The sequence below is a fragment of the Cavia porcellus genome, unplaced genomic scaffold (assembly GCF_034190915.1).
Source record: "Cavia porcellus strain 051 isolate PalLab524CR breed Dunkin Hartley unplaced genomic scaffold, mCavPor4.1 scaffold_9, whole genome shotgun sequence".
Lineage (NCBI taxonomy): Eukaryota > Metazoa > Chordata > Mammalia > Rodentia > Caviidae > Cavia > Cavia porcellus.
In genome coordinates, this window is record NW_026947492.1 from 67141090 (window position 1) to 67162245 (window position 21156).

Sequence of the window (21156 nt, forward strand, 5' to 3'; positions counted from 1 at the left end):
CATAGCAAATATATATTTGGATAGTCATGGAACAAGTTCTCAGATCATGACCAAATGTTGGGAAAAAAGTAGTACATAATAAATATCAACAATTTCCAGCACACTCTTTTGCAACATACTCATTCCTCTAGAGACATAATGAATCATCTGTGAGATGGGACTACCCTCTCTCAGTGCACACAGAACTCCATCACACTCCTTTGACTCTATTTCTCCTTCTTGGAAAACATAGGGCTAAAGAGCATCAACTCTTTTTCCAGAATTCGCAGTTTATTGTAGATTGTCTTCAGTAGTAGTGAGATTATTATTTTCTTGAACCTATGTGTAGATCACAATAGAACTAATTTTGGAGTGAATACAAATGCAAAATTCCCTGGCGGATCTGCTCAGCTTTCACAGGGTAAATGACTGGGTTGAGAACTGGTGGAACTGTTAAGTAGGTATGAGCCAGGAAAATGTGGATGAGGGCGAGGAATGCTTGGCATAACTATGGACAATAGATAACCCTATCATAGGCACATATGGAGTGATCACAGCACAAATGTAGGAAGCACACATGTTGAGTAACTTCAGTCTCCCCTCATGAGATGCAATTTTTAACACTGAATGAAGGAAGAAAGCATAAGATACTAAAATGCCCAGAGAGTCCAGGCCCCATAGCAGAATAATCACAACTGTCCCATATATAGCATTAAATTTAGTGTCAGCACCGACAAGATGTATTATGTGTTGGTGTAAACAATAGGAATGAGAAAGGCCATGGAAGATAACAGTATGTTCAATATGTATTATATTGTTATGGATTGATCCTGATGTATAAAGTAACATTTTATTCTATTGCTTCACAGAATATGCCTATTATAATCAAATGAATTAGCACTACTTATATACCAAATAGCTTAAGTAACAAGACATTGTGTCACTCAGCATATAAATTATGAAGCAAAACAATAGTTTTATATTATGATGTTGATTTCAATTTATGCACTCTTGACAGCTTTAAATCATTGATTAGTATCAGAATGCGTTTGTTTTAGTTACTACCTGGTTGCTTGTAGAAAAAAAAAATACCAGACATACACATGTTGAAGCAGTAAAATTTGTTTCAGACTGCAGTTAATAGTGTTTTGCTTCCATATTTTTCTGGCTCCAACCAGTGTCACATGCCATGGGGCTAGTGGTAGAGAGCACGTCACAGGAGAAACAGTCTTTGTCAAGGTAGGTAGGAAACAGTAAACCCTGAGCTTGTATTCGTTCTTTTTCTGTTTTATTCCATTCAGGCTACAAACCTGTTGGATAGTTCCACTCACACCCAGCCTAAGTCTTCCCATACCCACACCCAGAACCATGCTAAAGTGATTAGTTCACTCTCTTAATTATCATGCACTCTCAGTCCGTATTCACACACTTTAGATTCTGCCATGTCCTAAAAGCCCTAGTTATGACTACATGAGGCTAAGTAAAAGCCATTACAATATTATTATCCTCTTAAACGGAAATTTTTATTGGCAAGTGCATGATGATGCATATATAACCATAATAATATTCATATTTGACCTTTTTAATGCACATCAAATAAAAAGGACAAACATGTTGTAGGGTTCTGTTTCCTTGTTATTATTATTCCTATTATTCAGAAAGAAAAATGAATATAACACAGATGCAAAAAATAACTGACATAAAACTAAGCAAAAGATGCACCAAATATATGCTGTCTGACTCCATTTACATGGAAGTAATATAATGAGAAGAAATGAATTACAAATGTAACAGTGCTTGATTAGGTTGTAAAATATGTGGGAAAAATGGAGAATAAAATAAGTATAACACATGGTATCATGAAATTTAACTTTATGGGATGTAGTATATTCGTGAAGGAAAGTTTCCAGGCTTTCAGATACTGATTGAAGATTTATTTCCTCATTTGGATACCACGTTTATGCGTGCTTCCTGATAATAATTCATGGCACATTTTTTGGTTATGAATTATCCAGAAAAACAGAACAATGCACTTTCAGTATTTATTTTTTTCTCATCACCTAACTCAAAATTATAATGACAACTAATTATTCAGAGACAAACTCTGTATTACAGAATATATGTGAAGAATATATTCTGTACTACAGAATATATTCTCATTACAGAATATATGTGAAGGCACAACCTCACATATATTCTCTTCTGCACATTCAATTCTTACTAGTTGATCGCTACCCATCTATTTTACATACAAAAAGGAGTGATTAGCTAAATATGTGATGTAATGTTTTCCTTAATGAAAGTTTTCAATGATCTTATTGCAATGCCATAGTTTCTTAAAGCTATCAATTTATCATTTAAAAATTTTCTCCATGTCAATTTAAAGATTGCAGTGTTTGTTCCCATAATATTTAAGAAAATAAATGATTCCAAGAGTTTTAATTAAGGACACATAGGTAATTTTTTCCTGATACGATGAACTATCTCTATTTATTTCTTGTATAAAAACTTGAAATAAGTTAGCATATTTCAAGAGGAATTTTTATTTTTATTTTCATTAATTTTGGAAACATAATTATGAGTTTTCACTACATACTGATACCAAAAATAATGAATTATCTAATTTTCTAGTGCAGTTAAATTATTTTATATATTATTAACTTTTATCATCATAATCACAATATTAATTGTCTTTGCAGGCTACTGGTTAACATTTTTATCACTCCTATCATTGTACTTACGTTTCTTAACAGTTTAAACTGAATAAAATGTTATTAAAAACAACACACATCGTGCCACCAATTAAATATTGTTAACAAGATTTTTTCAAACATAAAATTACTTTCTCCATCTGCCTTTTGAATGATACAGCATTTCCTGTGTATGAGAGAGGTGGAAGTAGAGCAAGACAGACAGAAAGGCAAGTCTTTCTGTGTTCTGTCTTTCATTGACCACATAACTACAAAAATTAGCTATCCAGACATCTATCCCTATCTGACTGTTTATTCTCACACTGTTTTCATGGCACCACCCACATTCTCAGGTCCTCCTGTGGCTCTCTGCCTTTCACTGGTCACCTTTTCTCAGAGCACCCCAGACTTTTAGAGCCTTCCCTCTGTGTCAGGGGAGACTTGCAAGAGGATAAGAAGGCTGCTCTGTATTCTAAAAGTCAAGGAATTCTCTGCCTGAAAGCCTGTTTCCACTGCCTACAACATGTATTTGCCTGCATTTGAAGAAGTACTTGTACCCCAGGATATGGAAATTTTAAAACAGCTTACAAAATACATTCATTTTATTTTAGTAAATATAAACACAGTTTTTGCAACCATTTAAATAGAGCTAGAAATATGTAAATATTGTGAACATGCATAAAACACCAGATGGTGTAGAGCACTGAATATGGTATTCAACAGCCTCTATTACTAATTAGAAACTCTCACCACCAGTCCTCCTTATCATTTGCAAGTGTTTTTGTTGTTGCTGTTGTTGTTGTGTTGTCACTCTGATTAAGTTAGACTGTTTCTGAGAACTGAAAGGGCACTATAATCTATGCAAACTAAATGGCAGGAGTATTTGCTACATGTCCTACAAGTTAAATTTTTAAGAATTTTTCTACTAACAAATAAATAGTAAACTAAAATCAGCCTTAAATAAGAGGCAGTACATAAAATAATTTTACCTAGTAATTCTACTCAGAAATATTTATTAGTTATCTACCATTTCCAAGCATTGTTTTGAAACATTTGAGGCAAATAAGCTCATTTACTCTGTATTTATGAAGCACCCAGATTGTGCTAGATAGGTGAAATACAAAAGGCAGCATCTAGCACTTAATGCGTATGCATTAAATATCATTTAATCTCTTAATTTCTTTGTAAGTTTTGAACTGATTTACTTAAGTTTATGATATTGATATCATCACATTATGATAGTAATGGGAAAACAAAGAATTATTATAGGTAAATTTCCTTCATGCCATAATTTTTCACAAAATACAAAAAAACAAACAAATATGCACAGGATTTTTCATAATTATTCAGCTCATAGAAAAATGACTACATGTGTATATTTTCATTCATGTATAAGTATATGAATATTTCTAAGCCAGCAGACTGTTACCTATGTGTGTTACACAGGTGTGGTGTTCCTGTCGGGATTCTGAAACTATTCCATAGAATTTTCATAATTTGTAAGATAGGTATGAATGATAAAGAATATGCTTATGTTATGAAGCCCATCTCATGTTTGGCCACATTTCTAAGAGCACAGCATTTCTATAATGTTCAGAAATCTTGTGATTTATCTGGATAATATTTACCTTCTCCATCAGAAAAATTAATTTGTAAAACCTAAGATTGCCACAAAAGTAACAGTTGACTTGGAGAACAACTGAATCCCAGTCTATATGCTGGAGCTCTGATAAAATACATTTTTGGGAAATAGCACACAAAGAAGTGTGAAAGTTTGTAAGACTTAAGGACTAACAGAGTGGAAAACAAACTCAATAGAAATGCTTGTTTTCAGTGTATCTGACCACAAATCTTACTTTGTAATCACTTTGTGATCATAAGTTATCAATTTTCTACTTCCAAGAGATCTGACTTACACTATGCTAGGGCAGGTTTCCCAAGTTTCAACACAATTGACATTTTAGGCCAGATATATTGTTGTGGAAGTTTTTTTTTTGTTGTTGTTGTTGTTGTTGTTTTTTTGTTTTGTTTTGTTTTGTTTTGTTTTGTTTGTATTGTTCATAATTTAGTAGCATCCCTGACTCCTACTCTTTAGATGCTAGCAGCAAACGCTTCTAACAAAATCCACGGATACGTCTTACTGACAAATATTCCCTGGATGTGGGGAGCGTGACATACCTCAGCCATGTACTTCCCACTGTGTTAAAGTCTTAACAGTGGGGAGGGGAGCCATCCCCACTTGAATAAGAATTAACCACTTTACTTACTGTTAATCAACTTTGAAAGAATCTAAGTGCACAGGCAAAGAAACGATTCTTCAGTCTATATGCTACAAAGCAAATAATTCCAAGAACAAGAAAGAGTTTCCTCAAAACACAGTGGACAGAACGCTGCTGCCATTTCTAATCAGCCAATATTATAGCATGTAAATTGTCACATAAGCAGAAATGAGAGGAGTTAAGCATAATGAACAGGAGGGAAGACCACATGTAATATTACCATTTTAAGTCAAATACTTTTACACATTCATTGCCACCTGCCAGAGAGTTTCTGACTTAAAAATCCAATCAGCAACAGCTTTGTGAATAACTTAAAAGGTTTCCATGATACAAGGTGAGATGATTTCTACAGAAATCGTTTTGTGAGGGTTGAAATGTTCAAAAAAAAGGAAGTGTCAGCAGTGAAGGAATGAAAAGGAAGCAAAATCTATGGGATCCACTGACTTAATGCAAAGACTTGAGGGAAATTTGTCTAAAAATATTCTTGAATGGAGAATTATTATGCTGGATGACAAAAATTAATCTAGGGAAAATTTGGTGCACATAAATACACACATTTAAGAAAAAAATAAAGCTTCCTTTGACCATTAATACCCTTTGGCAAAGATAAACAAATTTGAAAACTGTAGAGCACGTGCATTAGGATTGGTGTTCATAAACTGATTAGATTTAGAAGCTTGTGTCCTTCAAATGTTTTAAATCTTTGGGATTAGCCTGAGTCGGAACTAGAGTTGTAAGTATTCCTAGTGATTTAGTCTATATTAATACAGAGAAAATCACATATTCAAATTTATTATGTTTAAAGCCCTTGAAATCATATGTTCTCATTAAATTTCCAAACTTGGTACACCATCTTCTAAAAACAGTAGTGCAGCTGGTTTCAGGGCAGACATGTGCTGGAGAGAACTCCTACTTGGAAAATCAGTTGCTCACATGTCTTCCAGCTTTGCACTTAGTGACATTATGCTGGTAAACTGAAATCTGCCATTACTGGACTACCTACAGGAGGAAAACTAGCAAACAATACCAAAAAGAGAGACAATCCATCACTCAAGGAACAATAAATTAACTCAAAATAAAGTGAAATATTTTTCATGGAAAACAAGGTAAATATTTTTCAAATAGTACTCTTGGATAAGGTCAATGACCTCTAGTAGGTATTTACTGTTCTTCATATGTACTGTGACTAACATATCTAAACTTATTTGATGACTCCAAAGATTCATTTGTAAATGTGCAAAAAATGTCAGAATTTTGAAGAAGTATAATACTATAGATTTCTAAGAAAAAATGCATTTAGATATTGTTTAAATAAAGTGATCCAGAAATAATCAGTTTTAGAAATTACATGACTGCTTATACTCATGCCTAATATGTATCTTTATGGTGCATATCGTGAAGTACCAATTTGCCTGGGTTTAGGATCCAACCTGGGGAATGTTGGACCTCACTTCTCTGTGTGCTGGGCTTTCTCATGCAGACATTACTGTGGGTTTCTGTGTCTCGACCCTCAGCCTTCCCCTCTGATGTTGCTCACCTGCTCTCTTGCCTGCCACCTTGAACTCAGTAACTGTGTTCTGCTCCAGTCTCCACCTTGAGACTTCTGCCTTCATGCCAAGTGACCACCAACTGAACCCCCTGAAACGCTGAGTCAAATTCTTTCGATTTTGAATGTGGGTTATTTTGTGCAACATGAGCAAAGCTGGAAATACAATCACAACAATATCAGTTTTAAATTTTTCAAATTTATTCCATGCAAATTTAGTGAATGTAAATCTCTAGAAAATATGAGAATATTTAAAAAGCAAAATTTAAAAAAAAACAAATATCTCCCTGTTTTTCAGAGAAAAACAGAAATAACACATTGAATTATTGTACATAAAGGATGTAGAAGTGTAATTTAAATAGCTGTTACAACTGATAATTGATAAAATCCATCAAAGAAAAAGAAATATAATTTGATAAAAAGTAATATACAAAATACAGGGGCCTGGCTTGGATGTATATTAACTATAAACTTGGCTGAATTAAAGTAGAAGATGCTATCAGGTAAAAAAATAATGACTGTGGAAAAATTTGACTTTGCTAAATACCTTACTCTATGTTCAAAAATAGTCTCAGATACTGCTGTAAATTCAATATTATTAACCCACAATAAATTATAGTTAGGATTTCAAAAAAAAAATCATAAATCACTGAGCACATGCTAAATGAAAGAAGCCAGATGTAAAAGCCCACATATTGTGTGACTGCTCACATGTAAAATATTCATAGTGCACAAATGTGTGGAACATAAAATATATTGGTAATTACTTGAAATACTAGGAGCAAATGCACAGTGACTGTCAGTTTTGGTATGCTATTTTTTATTGTTGTGATTAGAATATTCTAGATTGAGACTGTCGTAATATTTGTGAAACTTTGTAAGTACAGTAAAACACATGGGTTTGTATTCCTGTAAAGTATAAATTCTGTGATAGATAAATTATATATAAATTTCAAAGAAAAAAAGTAGCCATTTTCTATTGGTTCTATGAATGCAAACTAGCACAGCCACTACAAATTTCAATCTGGACATTCCTCAAATATCTACAAATAAAAATTCCATTCTACCCACCTATCCCCCTTCTCAATAGCATCTAAAAAGAGTTTAAAACATCATATTGCAGTAATACCTGTGCACCCATGTTTATCCAGCACTGCTCATACTATATCCATCAACAATGAATGAATTAAAAAATGTGAAGCATGCACAAAATGGAGTACTACACTGTCAAAAAGAAAGACAAACATGAATAATTTGTTTGATGTAGCTTGAGGATATACTTTAAATTGAAATCAACCAAATATACATATTTAAATATGGTTGCTATTGTATGAGAAACCCAAAATATAAAAGCAAAGTAAAAAGTAATACCAAAAATTAAAAATAAATATAGCACACATAAAGTAAAAGAGTGAGATTTATCATCATGGAACATACACAATATACAGGAAAAAGTGTACACATGTGTACAGTATTACAATAATGGTGTCATTCGACAACCAAGAAAGTATAGTTAATATGCAAGTGTGAAAACTTTATTCCAGGAGAATAGATAAGAAAGTTCTCTACTCTCCACTTAAATTTCTAGTAAGCCAAATTTGCTTTAAGTAAAGTATGTTGTTTTAAATACAGTAAAAGTTTGAAATATTTGTACTCTAGATTTGCAAAATATTGTGCTCTCACACTAAATTTGGGATTTCTGTTTACCACCATATTCTAATTAAGAAAAATACGCAATTCTATAGCAAAAGTTCATGCTTATTGTGCAACTTTTCATAAAACATTTAATGTGTGCCTTCTCTTTTTTCTTTCAATATATGCTATTTACCATTGAAATTTGTGATTAACAAATCATAGTAATCTTTTAATCAAATTTTTACTTTAGGTAAATATCTCTTCTTAATTTATATTATCTGCACAACAAAGAGTGACAACCTGCATGAATCAAAAAATAAGAAGGCAACCTGTGTAAAATATTCAGTGTAAATGACAAATAATAAAATCTCCATCACTAAGAAGCTAAACACAACTTTCACTTATCAATATGGCAAATTGAATAACCCTTTTTAATGCAGATTATGTGAATAACCATTTAATAAAATCAAAAATAAAAATGACAATATACAACATAAAAATATTCCAAAACTCATTATAAAATAAATTAGAAGAAAAATTTGGTAAGGATAAAAATTATTGGTATTATTTAGGACAGAGCAAATATAGACAAAAAGACTCATCTACTATAGAGAAAATGTAATTGAAAATAATAAATTGCAATTTCTCTAAATATTCGTACTATTTATTACTTTAGTCAACCAATTCTCTTTTGGGGACCTCAAATTCACAATGGTTAATTTAACTTACTTCCCTAAGCGACGATAAAATGGAGGCTTGGGGTTATCAATATCACCCATTTGAGATTTCCCATTGCCTTTTCTTAGCATATGATCAGCTATGTTCATTTGAATCATCTTGGGATTGTACTAGAGGACAAGTTTCTTAGCATAAGATCATCTATGTCTTCTTGAGTCATCCCAGGGTTACATTTCAGGACGAGATCCTTCTTAGCATATGATCAACACTGCCATCTTGACTGTGAGTCTCACTGAATTGTATTTTTCACTAGCGACACTTAACACAATATACACCCAATAAATAGTGGTTGTTTAGGGGTGTGAAGAGGAATAACTCTCCAGAGAAATCGACTTCCCAGTCACTCAGGTACTGTTCAATTTGTCTCTTTAATTTTCTCACTGTCCTCTTAAGACAAATAACAGGGACTTTTTTGTTGGATGCCTGATTATATTCCTCTTGATATTTTATGGAATTAGTGCACTGAAGAGAAGTTAGCAGATATGCAAGTGTCTTGTAAGAGTGGATTTTAAATTTTACGTATTTAAAGTATTTACATTACATTCATCATGGTTAGTTGGTTCAGGTTCATACATATTATTTCATCCCCTTTCTCTCTCCTTCTTCATTCCATTTTTTTTTTTTTGGTCTCCATTCATTTTGCAAAATATCCATTTCTCTGTTTTGCATTATATTATATTTTGCTGTTAATATATTCATATATTCAGTTTCCCTTAAAAGACAAAGAAGAACATATTTAAGCTTACATTTTAATATTGAAATTTTAAGATATTCCAAATGTTCATCAGTATTCAATTGACTGAATGAAGTCCTCAATGTGCATCCATGTAATAGAAATAATTTATCATTTTTTAAATGGTGAATGAAATTTATGTCACCGGTAAAGATGATTTCCAGTACATTAGGTTAAAAAAAGACTTTCATACCCTATGATTGTATTTTGTGAACAAGCCAATAATTTCATAGTAAAGCAATCTGAAGGAGCAACGTCATACTCTTTAGATTGGTTGAATGAGGAAGATGTGGTTCGTGTTCAGTACCAATCTTGTCAGTTACCCTCATAAATGCACACCCATTTACTATTACCATCACAACCTCATTGTACATAACTTGTTGTGTGAGTGTATGACTATGAAAAATGATGAATTCATACCATTCCAGTTGAAATTTGGATCACTAAACTTCATTTTAGAAGCAAATATTTTCACAAAATTAAGTTCTCCAACAGTATGGAGATTGGTTTTCATTTTTTAAAACAATGTCTTCCCATTATCTGGAGCCTAGGATATACAGGAAGCAATTTCTATATGGCCAGCAGGAGTCAGGGTCCAAAGTAAACAGGGTCCAAAGTAAACAAACTGTTGGAAACTCAGAATTTGTTTAAACAGTTTTTAAGTGATGACAGTTACATGTACATCTTAAACATATATTTTGAAGTAAATACTTCTTGCTATTTTATTCAGATAAAAACACAAGATTTCTGAGCATTATAGAAATGCTATACTGTTAGAAATGTGGCCCTAAATGAGATGGGCAGCATAAAATAAGCATATTCTATATCGTTTATACCTATTTTCTAAATTATGAAAATTATCTGGAATAATTTCAGAATCCCAATTGGAACACTTACTAAACAATTTTAATGCTCATTTTCTAATTTTATTGAAACTGCTTTATTCTCTTCTAGAATCTCTTTCTAGTAAACTGCACCACTTTAGTACCGTGCACTTTCTTCCTTATAATTTTTATTTTGAATATGATAGAGTTTAGCCCCTGTGCACCATGAAGCTACCAAAGGATCTTTGATTAGAGCAATCTATTTTGAAATGAGATTTTGACATTCATCATAAAGATCTGAAAAGAAACAAAGAGATGAAAAAACACCAGTGAAAGTCTCTGCTTGCTTTCCATTCTTCCACTCAAGTGAAAATATGATACCCTATATATGTTGTCTACTAATAATATGGTAATATAGTCAGCATTATTTCATTGTGCTTTATATTTAAAATAAGTTATGGCTATTTTATCTACCACATTAGTTTTTATATCAGTACCAGGGATCAATCTCATGACCACACGCTTGCAAGGCAGGCACTTATGCCACTGAGCTAAATCCCCAGTCCTCACCACATTAACTTTTAAGTATTGTGACACCACATACTTTCCATTGAGTTTCACTCCATGTGATAGTTTCATTTAACTTGCAAACACCTCTTTCTTTTATTTGCAAGAATTCGTTTTAGTAGTTTTGTAAGGCACATTTATTGGGATTACATTTTCTCAGGTTTACTGGACACAGGGTTCTTGATAGGCAGGGGCTTTGTTTGGTGAGATATTTCTTTGCATTTTAGCCCTAGTAATGTGAAAATCTCATCCACAAATCTTTTCTCTTTTCTTCCTTTCTGATTTTCTCTTTTTTAATTGGGGACTAAATTCATGACCCCATGCTTACCAGGTAAGTGCTTGAACCACTGAGCTAAATGCCAGGCCCCATCCATGCATCAATAATGGCATATAGAGTTCATATTTTCAAAAAAATGCGGTACTTTTAGATGTTATTTGTCTTTCATTTTTCTTGTGCTACCTAGAAAATCTTCTCTTTATCTCTAAACATGGTGAATTTGTGTACGTCTCTTGAAGTACACCTCATCCATTTGAGATTATTTGGCGTTGGACGTTACTGTGGCTGGATGTTTGTGTCTTTCTCTAAGTTTGGGAAAGTTTCTGTTACTGCTTTTTTAGATAAGCTGGCTGCTTCTTTGACATTCGTAGGTCTCTCTTGAATTTTAATAATGTAAGTTATTTCCCATTTAATGCTTTTCCTAATGGCTTAAGGAACTCTCCCATCTCAGTCCTTGAGTTTCTTTCTCTTCCAACAGTGTATTTTCAAATGATCTGTCTTGATTTCACTAACTCTTTCATCTGTTTTGTCTAGTCTGAAAGTAGTCTCCTTTTTGACAAGCTAAATTTCTCTTAGTGCATTTTTCACATAAGAATTGGCATTTAAATTTTCAAATTACTTCAAAAAGTTTGTTAATTTTCCACTCCCTGTGTTGTCTTGATGCTTGCTGAGTTTCTTTAAAACATTTATCTGAGTGTTTGAATTGTCCACCTGAGAGTTGCTATAAGATCAGTATTTGTCACTTAAGTTTGTTCTTTAAGTGATCTCATAGTTCCCTGCAAGTTCTTGACATTTGTTAGCATACAATAGCATTCATTAATTGAAAGATTATACACTTATTTCAGTCACAGACCGTGGATATTCCCATGACGTTAGCACAAGATGGCACCGATAGCCCAGGTTTGCATTGGACTGCATGTTCACATGTTGTTCTTTCAGCACTAGAGGATAACCAAAGCCTTGAGTTGCCTGAAATATTTAGTGTGTTGTAGCACGTTATCAGGGCATGTGAGGAAAAAGAATACTGTACTTGGCAATGATATAGACTGAAGCTCCATGCTCTAGTGTATTGCCCTGTGGTCAAGTACAACAGGATTCTGCCCTTTAGGCCTTGCTGTGCTGGCGTTTCCAGCAGAAGACTCACAGGTGATAACTTGTCAGCTACTTCCTTTTTCTTCCTCTGAGTAGGAAATACACTTTTTGTGAGCACTTCATGGGTTTAATGATACTAAAGAGTGGTCATTTCTATACGAACTATGATGAGTTTTTAATCAGTTCCATAGGTATTCACACCTTAGTCTACACAACAACAACACTGAAAATTTGTTCAGGAAAGTATTAGTCTTTATAATAAAAACCTTTCCCATAAAAGTGAACTAACTGCATCTTTCAATCAGAAAACAGTATATTCAATAGGTATTACAATTGTAAAGGATTGATCGTGTTGTATAAAATAAAATGTGTTTGCTATGACTTCTCATAAAAATGCCTGTTTTAATCAGAAAGAGTTAGAACTATTTATGTATCAAATCTTGAAAATCAAAAGGCTTTGTGCCATTCAGTGTATAAACTATGACACAACATAATATTCCTATACGATGATGTTGATTTTAGTTGAAAAAGTCAGTTCTTAAATGTTTTGAATCATTGGTTAATGTCAGAATGTGCTTGTCTTAGTTACTTCCTCATCGCTTGGTAAAAATATCAACACACACAAGTCGAAGCAGGAAAGTTTATTTCAGATCACAGTTTACAGTGATTTCCTTCAATATTTTTCAGCCTCCAAACACTGTCGCAGGCCAATGGGAGAATGGCAGAAAACGTGCCAGAGGAGAAACCATCTTTGACAAAACAGACAAAAAGCAGCCAACACTGAGTTTGCAAGTTTTCTGTTTGAATTTTATTCCATTCAGTCTACAAACCTATTTTATGGTGCCACTCACACACACACTATGAGTTTTCCCATTATGTATGCCCAGAACCATGTTAAAACAAATTAGTGGATTTACTTAATTATTATACACCCTAAGTTCACATTCACACACCCTAGATTCAGCCACCTCCTAAAAGTCCCAACCTATATGAGTCTTCAAAAGTAAATCTGTATAAAAGCCATAACGTTGTTACTATCCTGTTAACAAAATTCTGATTGTTAAGTGCATGATGATACATGTATAACCATAATAATATTCATAATTGACCTTTCTTAAGGCATATCAAATAGAATGGGCAACTATATTTTAGTGTTATATTTCCTTTGGATATCATTCAGAGATAAAAATTAATGTAACAGTACTACAAAAATTAAGTTAAATAAAACTAAGCAAAGGATGTACAAAACACATGCTCCACTTATATAAAGTTAAATAATAAGAAAAATGAATTACAAAATGTAAGAATGGGTGATTAAATTATGATACAGTTGATGCATTTTATCAACTTTACAAGTTTTCAAGTTTAAATGACAGATTCAGTAGGGAGCCAGGGTTCTTACTTATAAATATCCTTATACTGTGCAAAGGAGGGCAAGGAGATTTTCTGAGTACCACATTTGCCCGGGGGGGGGGTCTCCTGTATATTATAAAGAAGGATAAGAGGCTTGTCCCCCACCCAGCTGCTGCCTTAAAGTGTTGCCACTATGCCATGTCATGTTGCATTGGAGGTAGCTGAATATGGGCTGAAAACTCAAAAAACTATAAGAAATAAACCTTTCCTTCCTTCCTGTTGGGCATCAGGTATTTTGTCTCAACAATGAGAAAAGTAACCAAGATAGGTTTTAAAATATGCAGAAAATAGTGAAGAGTAAAATAGTTATGTCATATGTTACCATTAAATTTGACTTAGTGAAATGTGGTATATTCATGAAGGAAAGCTCTCAAGTTTTAGATGGTGATTGAAGATTTATTTCTTCATCTGGATAACAATTTTATGGTTGTTTCTTTTATAATAATTCATGGTGTCATTTATGAATTATACACCAAACAAAAGAAAAATATACACTTGCCCATATTCATTTTTTCTCATCACCTAACTCAAAGATATAAAGGTAACTATTCAGAGGCAAACTGAGGATACAACCTCACATGCATACTCTTCTACATCTTCTATTTTTTACTAATTGATCTGTAGCCAGTCAATCTAACATACAAAAAAGTGTTGTTACCTTAGTATGCCATGTAACATTATCTTTAGAGATTTAAATCCCCTTATTGTAGTGCCACCATTTTTGTGCTCTAAATTTTTCATTGAAAAATTATCTTTTATCTTTTAATGTCAATTTAAAGTTTGCAATGTTTGATTACCTACATCGGGGCTGGGGATTTAGCTCAGCGGCATAAGCGCCTGCCTTGAAAGCAGGCAGTCATGAGTTCGATCCCCAGTACCGATAAAAAGGAAAAAGACAAAAAAAAAAAAAAAAAAAAAAAAAATCATATTCTTAAAGTTAACAAAAAATCACTCAATAATTTGCTCAGAAATATACCAAGTCATTTCAAGATTTTATACATGAAAAAAAATGATGATAGCTCATTGTATCAGGTTAAAAAGAAATATGTGTCCTTGCACAAAATTCTTGGTTTCATTCAACTTTTTTTTTCTTTTTTGTCTTTTTCCTTTTTATTGGTACCGGGGATCGGACTCATGACTGCCTGCTTTCAAGGTAGGTGCTTATGCTGCTGAGCTAAATCCCCAGCCCCAAGAATATAATTCTTCATGAATTTTTCACTATGTACTATTGATATCACAAATATTGCAATATCACTTTTTCTAAAGCAAAATTAAAATATAGTATGGATTATTAACTTTTAATATAATATTTAAAGTACTACTTGTCTTGGCTTTCTATCAATTAATATGTTTTTATCCATCTTGTCTTTATACATTTGTTTCTTAATAGAGTTACTGCTGTACAAATGTTATTAAAAATAAAACACTGTATGCCACCAGTTTAATATTGTTAATAAGATTATGTTTAAAAATTATTTTCTACATTTGTCTTTTAAATGGTACAGCTTTTCATGTGTATGAGAGAAAACACACAAGGAGAAAATCAAGAAGAAAAACGGAGATCCAGATATCTGTCCCTAATTGACTCTTGTTAAAAGTTGCATCATGAGATGCAAAAATTTATGTTTGCTGAAGAAAATTTAAACCTAATTTGTGATTATAACAAATTATAAGTTCTCTCAATGTTTATAATATTTGTAACTTTTAGCTAATTGTTCTACTCTTGATATTTTATGATATTAAAGTACTAAAAGCAAATTAGTAAAGATACACAAGTATCATGAAATAGTGATTTTTAAAAATTTTTCTGAGTATATATTGAAAGTATTTACATTACATTCATCCTGGACACATGCACATCATTTATTCTTCCCTTTCGCTCTCTCTCCTCTTTTCTTCCTTCTCTTGGAATTCATTCCTTCTGAAAAGAATCCATCCCTCAGGTTTGCGTTATCTTATATTTTGCTCTTAATATAGTCATATCTTGTTTCTCTTAAAAGAGAAAGCTGATGATGTTTAAGCTTTTATATTAATAAATAGATTATTAGAGACATTCCAAATGCTCATCAGTGCTGACTTGAATGAATGAAGTCCTCAGTGTGCATCCATGTGAAGGAAATAACCTACAGACTTGAAAATGGTGAACAAATTTCATGTCATCAGTAAACATGTCTTGCATTACATTAATATATAAAGGAGTATAATGCACTCATGATAATTTTCATGAAAAATCAATAGATTCATATTAAAGCGATCTGAAAAAGCAACATCATACTGTTCACAGTGGTTGTATGTGAAAGTTGTGGGCCAAATTCCTTTCCAAACTTGTGTGGTACCATCATAAACATATACACACCCACAACCCCTCCACACACACTTGCAAGCACACATTTACCATTATAATTAGAACCACATTCTACTCTTTAGAAATAAACATGCTTCTTTGTTTTTTTGTTTTACTGATTTTTAAAAACATCTTACATCTCATGGCATAACATGAGTGAGACAGAATGTATTTGTGCAGCAATTTAAAGTCACAATCACACTGAAAGAAATATTTTAGGTATGTCACAAATTGCAAAGGTAATTAATATACAAATAAATTAGATATGTGATGTAGGTCAAGGGACGAGTTACATGAGGAAGCATGTGATGTGGCCCATACAGAATCATTAGTGTTAAATAAAATATTATTATCTTGAGAAGTCAGCTATTAATTAATTAATGAAAAGTAAAGTGAAAAAGACTTATTCGAAAGAGCCAAGTACACTACTAGTTAAGAAAAACAGATAATAGGTTTTGGGACACCAGAAATTATTCAGAAGAGGAATTCAGAATAACTTAGAAAAGTTTAATCACTCTTTACTTTCTCTGGTGACTGGATTTTCTCAGAACTTGTTCTCTGATGCTTCATATGCAAATTGCTTAATCAAGTCTCGCTTGGAAAATTACAGGTTTTATGCTTAGAAAAGTTTTAACTGTATACTAGAGAATTATAAATAGTTTTATAAACTTAATCATTTTACTCATTCCTAGACTTTCCAATTAATTTTTTGTATTTTGTCAACCTCAAGAGTCAGCTAACATTATATTTCGTATCAATAGTAAACCAGTAATTCCATCAACAGCTGGGACCAGAGATGCTAAATCTGCAGTGAAAGATTATAATCAGCAACAGACACTCTGTACTGAAACAGCTTTATCATTTGACACATGTTTAAGGACACACTGGTCAAAAATAAGTACTGTGACTTGCATAGGTTTGCCCTCAGATTTCTAGTCCTATGATATTATTATCCATCAGTCACTGACTCTAATGGGGGCAGATTTTTGTTTCTTCTAAGAGTAATCAGAACTAGAAGAGTAAGTTTTTGCCAATCATCTCCTGACTTACTCCAGAGTAACCAGCTGACCTCTGAGACTTGCCCTACAGATACAGATGTACAAACTTGTAGTTGAGGTAGTAACAGGTAATTAGTTACCTGAGTAGTGAGACTGGTATTGTAAAAACTAGTAAAGTCAAATTGCGGAGGAAAAACTTTAGAACACTGACACTTCCTCGCTAGTATCTCAGAGCTGGCTTGGTTCTTACCATGTGTTTGAAGTGTACTGTGAGTTCTTCTGTGATTTTAACTCATCCATCACCCACTGATGTCTTCCAGGTGTTTCAATCTCATTTCTTCATACCTTGTGTTGTGTGTTCTCTATAGGGGAAACTGTGGTGTCAATCTCAGAATGTGACCATTTCTGGGACAGCTTCTCACTCTCCTATCTATAAAATACACATGCACTTTTGCTCAGTCTAACTTCATGCTTGCATATTCCCTTCCAAAAAAACTAATGGTAGGATCTGCAAGATTTTAAAGCATAGTATAAATGTCTTGAGCTCAAATTGGAGAAGAAAGCTGCTGAATGTCATTTCTAAGGTTCTATGAGGAAAATGTGGAGAAGGAGGAGGAATTATGAACCCAGAATAAGGGATCTCCATGTCCCTAGTTAAAAGCACAAGGGACTTAAGTAAATCTTAAGTCAGCCTCTTGGGTACCTTCAGAACAAATATACTGCTAATTCTCTTGAAGCCTGTAGAAGTCTCACTCTATTTTTATTTTATTTCTCAGTAGCTAAATGCAGAGGGATTTTGAAGTACAAGTTTTACTTTTATAACCTATGTTCTTTTTTTTGCTGTATCACTCTGAAATCCTAAATCTTCTCTCTCGTTTTTTTTTTTAATTTATTTTCACTTTGTTTTGTTATTTGCAATCTTTCTGCCTCAGTCTCCCCAGTGTAGTGATTATCGCCAAGTATTGGTGATAAGCATTCTTATATACAGACATATTTGTATACTAGTCTCATTCTGTCTTTAAAAATCCTTGTAATGGCTTCTTTCAAAGCAAGAAATTTTTCATTTGTCTTTCTACCAGGAAAACAATCTGTCTTCACACTTACTGTTTGGTCTCGTATTTATCTGTTAGTGTTTTGCAGTCTTATTATTGCCAGTTTCAATTTATTCAATGCCCTTTTTTGAAAGTCAGCAATGTCCTTGAGTAAACCTTCGTGCTAGGCATTTCTAAGTCCTACCATGAAAAAGACATACCAGATTGTTGCACAATTCAACAAGTTCTTATTCTTCACTTGCTACTTTGATTTCTTCTTTCAAAAATCAACTGTGATATGCCATATATGTGTGAAAGAATCTTATGTAGTTTGAATCACAGAAGAAACTTTCAAATGTCATGGATTTTCACGTCCTGTGGTGTGATTTATGATGTCATTTATCATGGAAGCATTGAGAAACACACATAGGTAAACACACATCTATATACTTCACATGTCTGCACTAGTTTTCTAGACTGTCTTATGTGTAAATGGCTGGGGGGTCCTCAGTATGCATTATTGTTATTATGTATTACCTGTTTCCTGTGATAACATAATCCTATTCCATTATTATTCAGTGAGCTACAGTTTTCCTACTAACATCAGTGATATCAATAATACAGATGATGATCTATTGAAACAATTGGTTATATTGACTACCTTTACAATGCAGTGTCTGGAGTTTTTAAAAATATGAAGTTTCAGCATTCTATCTGAATGGAATTATTTCAAATAAATGAATTAAACAAATCAAAATCAAAAACCATTTGATTCCCATATCCCTACAGAAATTAAATCACAAGTATAGAGGAATGTGGGTCTAAAAATTTAAAGTTGAATCTGATGGAACGCAGTGGTTTATCATATGTGTTTTAATTCAGTATATATCTTCACACAAATATAAAACATTACTTCTGTTAAGAAGTTAAATACATATATTTAATGCATTGCAATTATGTAACAAAAAGTACTTAAAGTTCTAGGTTAAATATTACAAAATGTCAAGAAGAAAATAAATGTAGAAAGATAGCAAATACACATTTGTCCACCCATGGAAAGTTTCACAGGCAGTGGCTAAATGTTGATAATAAAAGTGGAAGTGTGACTGCCCCCCCCCCAGTGCATACAGAACTCCATGATACTCTTTTGGCTCTATTTCTCTTTCTTAAGTATAGAGCCTAAGGAGCATCGACTCTTATTCCAGAATACCCAATGCAGACACTTCATCATGGGTTGTATTCAATGGTAGTGAGATTATTATTTCCTTAAGAACAAGTCTACATCACAGCAGAACTTTTTGTAGTGAATAAAAAGTTACAAAATTCCCAGGAGGATCTGCTTAGTTTTCACAGAATAGATGACTAAGTTGGGGACTGGTAGAAATATTAAGTAGTTGTGGACCATGAAAATGTGGACAAAGGAGAGGAATATTTGGTGGAATGATAGAAAATAGATAACCCTATCAGTGGTACATACAGAATGAGCATAGCGAATATGTGGGAAGCACACCTTTAGTCTCTCCTCATTGGATGCAGTTCTTAACACAGAATGAAAGATGAAAGCTAAGATACTAAAATACCCTGAGATTCCAGGCCCCATAGCATAACCATCAAAACCAAACCATATAAAACTTTAAATTGTGTGTGGCACAGGCAAGACAGATTATGTACTGCTTCAGATAGCAGAAATGGGAAATTACATGGGAATGGCAGAAGGAAAAGGAAGCTACGTGAATCATAACTTGAAATGGTGCAGTAGCACTCCTAAGCAGAGCTGCATTCCCAGTCTTGGCCATCAATTTTGGAGTGAGAATGGTAGCGTATAGCAGTGGGTGGCAGAGAGCTACATATCCTTCCAGGGCCATGGCCAAGAGCACAGATGACTGAGTGAAGGAGAAAGCATGAATTGAAAATATTTGGACCACACAGATATTGAACTGAATCTCCCTAGAAATGGACCACAGCACCCTGAAAAGCATTATCATCAGGGACAGGGACATGCCCATGTCAGTGAGAGAAAGCATGGCCAGGAGGAAGTACATGGGCTCATGCAGCCTGGGGTCTGTCCAGACAACATGCAGGATGGTGCAGTTGCCCATCACTCCAATAAGGTAGAGGAGAAAGAAGGGGATAGAAATTCAGTGGTGAAATTCTTCATAGTCAGGGATTTCTGTGAGATAGAATGTGGAGGACAGGGTGCTGCTGGCGTTTGAGGTTGCCATGAGGATCAGTTTTCAACCACAGTTCAATTCCACAATTACATTCCAGTGAGGAGAAGGAGATTTGATAAATCCAAGATCTGCATCATGAAAAGAGAGGAAAGACATATAACTCTTAGGTAGAATGGCAAATTATTTCAAATTATAAGGGAAACAAGGGATGGAAGGAGTGGAGAGGAAAAGAAGGAATCTGTATTTGAAAACAGTAGTGAAAGAATAAATGAATATAGAGCTTTTGTAGACAGAGAGGGAAAGAATTGGTGTTAACAGAGGAAGAGGGATGTATAAGGGATAAAAACAATTAAAGTATACCTACAAACTCCCAGTGATAAATTCAATCATTGCATACTAAAAACATGTATTAACAACAACAACAAAAAAAAAAGGAAACTGAACTAAGCTTCAGTGCTCACCTCTAGATTCTTAATCCACCCAATATTTATGTTTTCCTTTATCTTCTTTTCATGGCTGGTTATTGTCAAATATCCATCTATACTGACAAGAATCTGCATTTATAACTCCAACATATAAAACTATTCAAAATTTTCTCTAAACATGGATGGTTTTGGAAAGACTATGCACACAGTGCAACACACATGTATACAAATTCTCAGCTAAATTTTAAAGTGTAATTTTCTTATAAGTTTTCAGATCCAGGGGTAATAGATTGATATTAGCCCTTTCAATGAGACCCTTGTTGATTTGAGTTGTCTTCTTTATCTAACTGCTTGACATTTTCCTTCAGAAAATAAAGCACAATGTTAAGTACATTCACAGCATTCAGGGAAGAA

The 21156-nt window shown here is 33.4% G+C and overlaps 1 pseudogene; it reads right to left on the minus strand.

Annotated features, from left to right (window-relative positions):
* Window positions 1-340: 340 nt before the first annotated feature.
* On the minus strand, window positions 341-20368 carry LOC134477498 (olfactory receptor 51L1-like; annotated as a pseudogene).
* Window positions 20369-21156: the final 788 nt, after the last annotated feature.